The sequence below is a fragment of the Salvia hispanica genome, unplaced genomic scaffold (genome assembly GCF_023119035.1).
Source record: "Salvia hispanica cultivar TCC Black 2014 unplaced genomic scaffold, UniMelb_Shisp_WGS_1.0 HiC_scaffold_240, whole genome shotgun sequence".
Lineage (NCBI taxonomy): Eukaryota > Viridiplantae > Streptophyta > Magnoliopsida > Lamiales > Lamiaceae > Salvia > Salvia hispanica.
Window position 1 is genome coordinate 1 of NW_025951960.1, and position 6,977 is coordinate 6,977.

A 6,977-nucleotide genomic window follows, 5' to 3' on the forward strand; every position below is an offset into this window, starting at 1 on the left:
ATATATCGTGGGTTTTGATGACATTTTGATGATTTTCGGTTTGGATACCCGATTTTTTCAGATCGGATATCCACGGATACCCGTATTCCCACCCCTATCTACGTTATAATAGGACAATCACAAATATAATCATGAATAAGTTCTTTAAGCATTCAGATAATGTTTTGAAAAAATAATAATAAATAGTTAAAGTAGAGAGAAAGAAAAATAAGAGAGAGAATAATGTAGAGAAGAGTCTTAACTATAGTATTCTCTTTTTTACTTTATTTTTTCTCCACTTTAACTATTTATTATTATTTTTTCAAAACGAGTGCAAAAAAGAAGTGACTCAAGTAACGTGGGACGGAGGGAGTATAAAAATTATAAAATAAGAATGAAAGGAAATTTAGTTTGCTTGAGATGAGTTCTAGCACAATATAGTAGCAAAAAATAACATAATAATAAATAATAAATTGAACATAAATAAAAAAAATGTTGTGCATGTCATTTTTGGAAGAGTGGTTCACATGATTTTTTTGGAAGATTAGTTCATATGATTTTTGAAAGGATTTATAGAGACAAATGTAATAATCAATGAATAAAATAATAAATTAATAAGTAAAAGTAACAAAAAAAATAAAAAATTAATGTATTGCAAAATTTTAGAGATTAAAATGTGATGTAAAATTTTATTGTTATTGTGTAAATTTATTACAACATCAACATCAAAAATTAATCGCCAAGTTTACACTAAAAGAGAGAAAAAAAATGGGCAATGCAAGTTACAAGAAGGGGGTTATTGCAGTGGTTTCTCTCTCTTTTAAATATACCATTTTAGACCATCACCCATAAATCAATTATGTGGGCAAAAACAACAAGAGTGATATTGAAGCTCAGGCTGCATCAACCATCATTCCATCAACATATGTTAAAAAATATTCCACACAGCAAAGCAACCTCAAAATGGGATGTTTGCAGATGTCACAGCAGGAAAATTAAGAAGAATCCGTATAACCTGTTTTCTATCTTATGTTTTCCCCCCGTTTTCTTCTCATCTCAAAGAAGCGACCACGATTTCTCCACACCAAGAAGTCTGTCATTTACGATCTAGGGCTGGAAAGATTCTTGAGGTCCCTTTCCTTTGAATACCATTCGGGTATGATCTTGGCTGCATGGGGGTAGAGATCCTTGTAAGCATTCTTGATCGTACCTTCTGCCACTGTAGTAGCAAGTGAGATATCTGCAAGCACACCATTTCCAAGTCTTAGTGAAGGAAAGAGGGTATACAAGTGCTTACATCATCACAAGGAATACACACTTGTTGCCAATATGAAATATCTGAGTAAATACAGAATTACCTCTTAGGGGTTTCTTGACTTCGGATATCTGGGTTATCATAAAAATGATGGCTGCAGCAATAGATATTGGGCTCCTCCTGCAATACAACATCGATATTATAGGTCAAGTGGAGGTTAGCTATAAGTCAGCGGAACTTCTCAACCCGATAGAAAGATACTATAACCAATCGTTATTATGTATGAACTACAATGTATCATGCTATCAATTGGGTTGTACATAACCTACAACTCAACAGCATGTATATCAACATAGTTAACGAAGTTCCTACTTTTCTACCTTTCCTCCTTCAAGCTCCAATATATGAGTAGCTAAAGGTTCACTTTGAAGAACACTTTGAAGAATGAAGCAAGGATTTCAAACCTATGTGATATAATTGGAGAATCTTAAGAATTAACTTCCAAGACCCTTCCACACTATCCAACTTGTCTTCAACCTTGTGAGCAAAATGAGAGACAAACATTCTCAAACATATAAACTTTCTTTATACATCACCACATCTCAAGAAGTCAGCCATGTGTAGATTTTATCTAAGTTCCCAGTTTTTTAAATATAGCCAACTTTCAAACTTACTAACTCTTCATACATTTACGTAATCTGTAGTCATAAATCACTTGATTGTACACACAAACTATTATTTGCAGCAGGGAAGGAGGGTTTATGTTCAAACAGAGCTGCCATAAGATGACGAGGCCAAGCGACAGGTAAAAGAATAGTATGAAAACTCGTCAGGAAGAACTTCCAAAGAAGCAAGAATATCGTAGTACCTAATATCAAAGTTCCCTGCCTTCTGCACAGTTTCTTGTACAGCTTTAACCTCCTCATTGCTCATGCCAAGATTAGAACAGAAACGTCTCTGTATGGCAGACGAGACCACCAACATATTTGAAATTAATATAAGAATCATAAATGACAGGTAGCAGATCAACAAATGACTATCTACATTAGCAGCAGCCAGCATGTTGCAGTAACTTTCTTAGTTTCCAGAAAAAAAACTCACCAGATAATCCCCTGGACGAATCGTTACCAAATGCATTGAATCACCCTTCTCCAACTGTTTCACTATAAATTCTTTAGCCCGGCCAATTTCTTTCTTTGTCGCTCCCACAACAATTGAGCATATTTCTAGTTGATACTCACATGATTTAGAGGAGACTTCATACAACAGGGGGCAAACTTAAATGATACTGTACTGTACTAGTTATCAACGTGATATAAGGGGGCACCTTTTACAGTGCGTGCTTTGCCTTCCTGCCTACAAGCAATATAAATGCAGGCACCCACTAGGGCCTCCAAGTTTCTACCCCTTGTACACTTCTGATCTTCCAACCTTTTATATATTTCACTTGCTCGATCCTTAAAGAGAGTACGGACAATGGGGTTACCACTTACCATTAACCAATATGGCTCAGAAAATTGAACATCTACATTAAGCAAAATAAACACCAAACCAAAGTTAAAAAAAATGATAGCATACCTTAATGGTTGTTACAAGGCTCAACCTGAAAATAACAAAAAATGCATAATGTAAGCTACATTTCCAAGTAGTTTTCACATAAAGCATAAACAACAAACCAAGATAAACATCATACATCAGCAACATAAATTGCATCTTGAAAAACATAATCAAGCCACAAATTGGCTACCCCTGAAATTCCGTCAATTTACTTAATATTTACACCAATTCTGATTTCCAATCGTCGATCCAATCAACACAACCTCTCCCCAAAGATTAAGAGTCATAATTGTGATATACTATTAGAATCCCACACCCCCAAATCGTGTCAATTTCCAAAACCCTAACCCCCAACACCTTCAGCCAAAAAAACCCCACGACATCCAAACCAGCCTAGAAAAATAAACCAGGGGCGGCCCGGACCTATCACCATGCTAGAAATCGCCTTAAACGCCATGAGCAGAGCCCGGTCGGATCGCCCCCCCGGTTCTGCAGGCGCGTCAAGACGAGTCCACATTGGACCATTCGGAGCCCGCGAGATGGGGGGAGCGCGGCGTCCCCCAAAAGCGGGTTGACGGGCCTCCGACGCGATTGGGGTCGTGGTCGCCGGAAATCATCGGCGAACGCCGCCACTCCGACGTCTCGTCATCGAGCGGCTTCCAGCACGAGGCCGCACTCGGGCAGACGGTGTCGCCCGCCGCGTGATCGCCCGACCCCTCCGTGTTCCTCTTCAGTCGGACAAAATGTGTCGGACATCGTGTATTTTTATGTATATAATCGAAAATTCCCCCAAAATTTGGGTAGGTAAACAATTGAAAACTCGAAATTTTTGTGCCCGGGGTTTAAAGCACGTGGTTCCGATTTTTCGAGTCGAAGGCAATATAGAAATATAAAAAAATAAAAAGGAAGAGGCGGTATATATAGAGAGAAAGGGGTATGGATTAATTTCAATTAATGCAGCGGGTCGGGTTTTACAGCTGGCAAAAGAAAGTGGTTTCTGCCTAAATCTTTGACAAAAGTGGCCCCCTTAAATGTTTTATATTTTTTATAAATATGGATCTTTGTTAATAAAAATTTAGTATACAAAAAATTTTGGAGTAATATATTTTAAAAAAAATAAAGAATAAAGTCCAAATTTAATAGTTTATATTTTTCTCTAAAAAAATAAAAAATTTTTATATGTAAATAATGTTGGAAGCTGTTTTTTAGGTAATTTTAGAAATATTTTCATTTTCTGGAAGGTATTTTTATGACTAGATTTTAGGGTTTTTAATTTGTGAAAATAAAAAAATTTTATGTATTTAAATAATGTAATGTTGGAGTTTTTTGGGCCCGATTTTTAAAGGGTATGTTCATGTTTTGGAAGGTAATGACTAGATTTTAGGGGTATTTTCAACTTTGTAAATAAAAAAATTTTATGTTATGTAATATTGGAAGGTTTTTTAGGGCTACATTTAGGGACATTTTCATTTTTGGAAAAAATAAATTATAGATATGTAATATTGGAAGGAGTTTTTTAAAATGAGATTTTAGGGATATTTTCTGTACTAACATTGATTGTATATATATATGGCACTGCAATTTAAAATTGGTATATATATATATAAGAATTCAAAACTAATTGTAGTAAAAATACAATTAATGATTCTTGCATAGCGTTATTATATACAGTCCTTATGATTTTTATTTTCAATATTCTATAAAATTATGAATAACACTAATTTTTTTATTGGTCACATGTTTATTTTATGAAAATTTTATATTGCGTAAATTTTTCCAAAGAAATAAAATATGCTTCCTTTAAACATGATGAGCTATATTTAAGAGATGTATTTTAATTGATAAAAGATATTTTGCTCACTTCAGTATTAATATGCATTTGGTCTCTAGACATATATATCTAAAATTGTGTTAAGATTTGCAAAGAAAGGTAAATTTTTTGTCGATTCTTATATTGGCATTGAGGGATCCAAATGATCGTCATGTAAATATAGATTTCATTTGTGATTTTTTTTTATGGGTGAAAATGATACTTTGAAAAACATTTTTTGAAACATGGATTCCCTTATATGAACCATGAGAATAAGTTCCTATTTTTCATTTATTAAATTATCAGAAACTGATTGTCTAAAACATATCTTCTATTTATGCATAATACTATTATATTACCAGAAACAAGTATATGTCCATTGATTTTATTTTCACATTTATAAATTTTTGGGATTAATCTTATACTCGGATAGTTGCTATACACATATTTAAAGTGTGTTTTGACTTAATATTTAAAGTTTTAACTATTGCTTCAATAGGAGGTAATCAAATCAAAAAAGCAAACCAAATTTGTTGGAATTAAAAATTTAACAAGTAAAATTTCATCAAATTTTAAAACTTAAACTAGAATGGGGGAAAAATTTTAATAATGATAAATTAATCCTAAAATGTCAAAAACAAAGGGCCTTTTGCGGGGTTGAATTGATTGCTTTCGCGATTTAAATTTTTTTATCTGGAATTTTTCAATACAAATTATATTTGGGGTTTGACAAAATTTAGGTTCTTTTACATATTCAGCTTCAATAACTATAAAAACCCATCATTTATAATTTATTTTTATCAATATATACTTTTTAAAAATATAATAGTATGTCATGCATTGGAGAAAAAATTTCCCCAGTGAAGGAATACCAAGTTGGCAATCCCATTTGGGATGTCACACTAATATTTTGACAAATGGAAATGTATATAACTCTAATTTCAACTAGATATATAGATTATGGGAAAAATTTTTAAAAGTAAATATACACGTTTTTTATTATATGGAAAGTTTGTAAAAAATATATATACCCACATAATATATAATAATTATAAGATCACTTTTTTAATAGTAGTTTTATTCATTAAATTTTAAATTTATTTATTATCATGCAACAATCATTTGTGTTAGGGGAATTTTGTTTATGAACTTTTTTCATTAATTAATAAAATTTGTTTTTTTGATCATCGTCATCTTATTCTTATTATTATTATTAGCATTATTAAAATTAATTTTTTAGGTTATCTTATTATTATTAACAATTTTTTTAATTTAACCGAATGGGTTAATATCTATAAATGTTAATGTCTGTACTATATAATTACTAATATATTTAATTTAATTTAATTTATACACTACATAATTATTTGTGGTATTATTAATTTAATTTATATGAAGTAGCATATTTAATTCCAAGAAATTTGAGTTATAATTACACTTTTTAATTCCTAAAGCTGGTATTTATAAAAGAAGAAAAAGGTAATCTCTAAATATTCTAAAATTAGTGGATGATCAATTGTTTTTATATAAGTTATGAATAAGATGACCTAGTGAAAAAATAATTTAATAATTTTAAAATATGAAATGATGGACCTATGTATAATGTATTTATTATATACATGGGAATATGGACAAACTTTCCATATAATAAATGGTATATATTTATATTTAAAATGTTTCTATAATCTATATATCTAGTTGAATTAGTTATACATCATTTATTAAAAATGTATTAGGGACATACTAATTGATTGCCAATTTGGTGTAGTTCCTTTATAGAATTTTTTCTCCATGCGTTGCATGACTGAGCTTATACTAGTATAAGAATAAAAAAACAGTTTTAATATGAGCATGAGTCGGTCACGCAGCAGAGAGCCAATTTCGAGTCAACAATCTCAAATTCAAATATTCTATGACGTGGTTTAAAAATTTTATATATTTACCCATAAAAAACATCTTCACAATTAACTCTTCGAGTATTGACTTGTTTTATTTATAAGTCATAGTAACAATTGACATTAATTTTTAAAAATTTGTAATAATGCACATATGGAATAAAGAACACCACGATTAACTCCTCGACAAAGTTTATAGTGCCAACTCAATTTAATAAACCAGCTCAATTAGTAACTCCTCAAATTTTTATCACAGCACTCTTTTTCTAGCAGATGGGCCTTTTACTTTAAGATTAGAAAAAATTTTCAAGATGTACCTTCCATTTAGAAACAAAACGATGTAATGGAAGGCCATAACTACAAATTCGGCCCAATCCTATAAAGTCCTCCTCTCATTCAATTTAATGTCCACATTCTCGAATTGGCATTACCTAATTTCTAATGAGTTTAGGTAGTGTAAGTAGAGAGAAAATAGGCACAC

The 6,977-nt window shown here is 31.5% G+C and overlaps 1 pseudogene; it reads right to left on the minus strand.

The window, feature by feature from the left end:
- Positions 1-737: 737 nt before the first annotated feature.
- Positions 738-3,547, minus strand: LOC125198768 (annotated as a pseudogene).
- Positions 3,548-6,977: the final 3,430 nt, after the last annotated feature.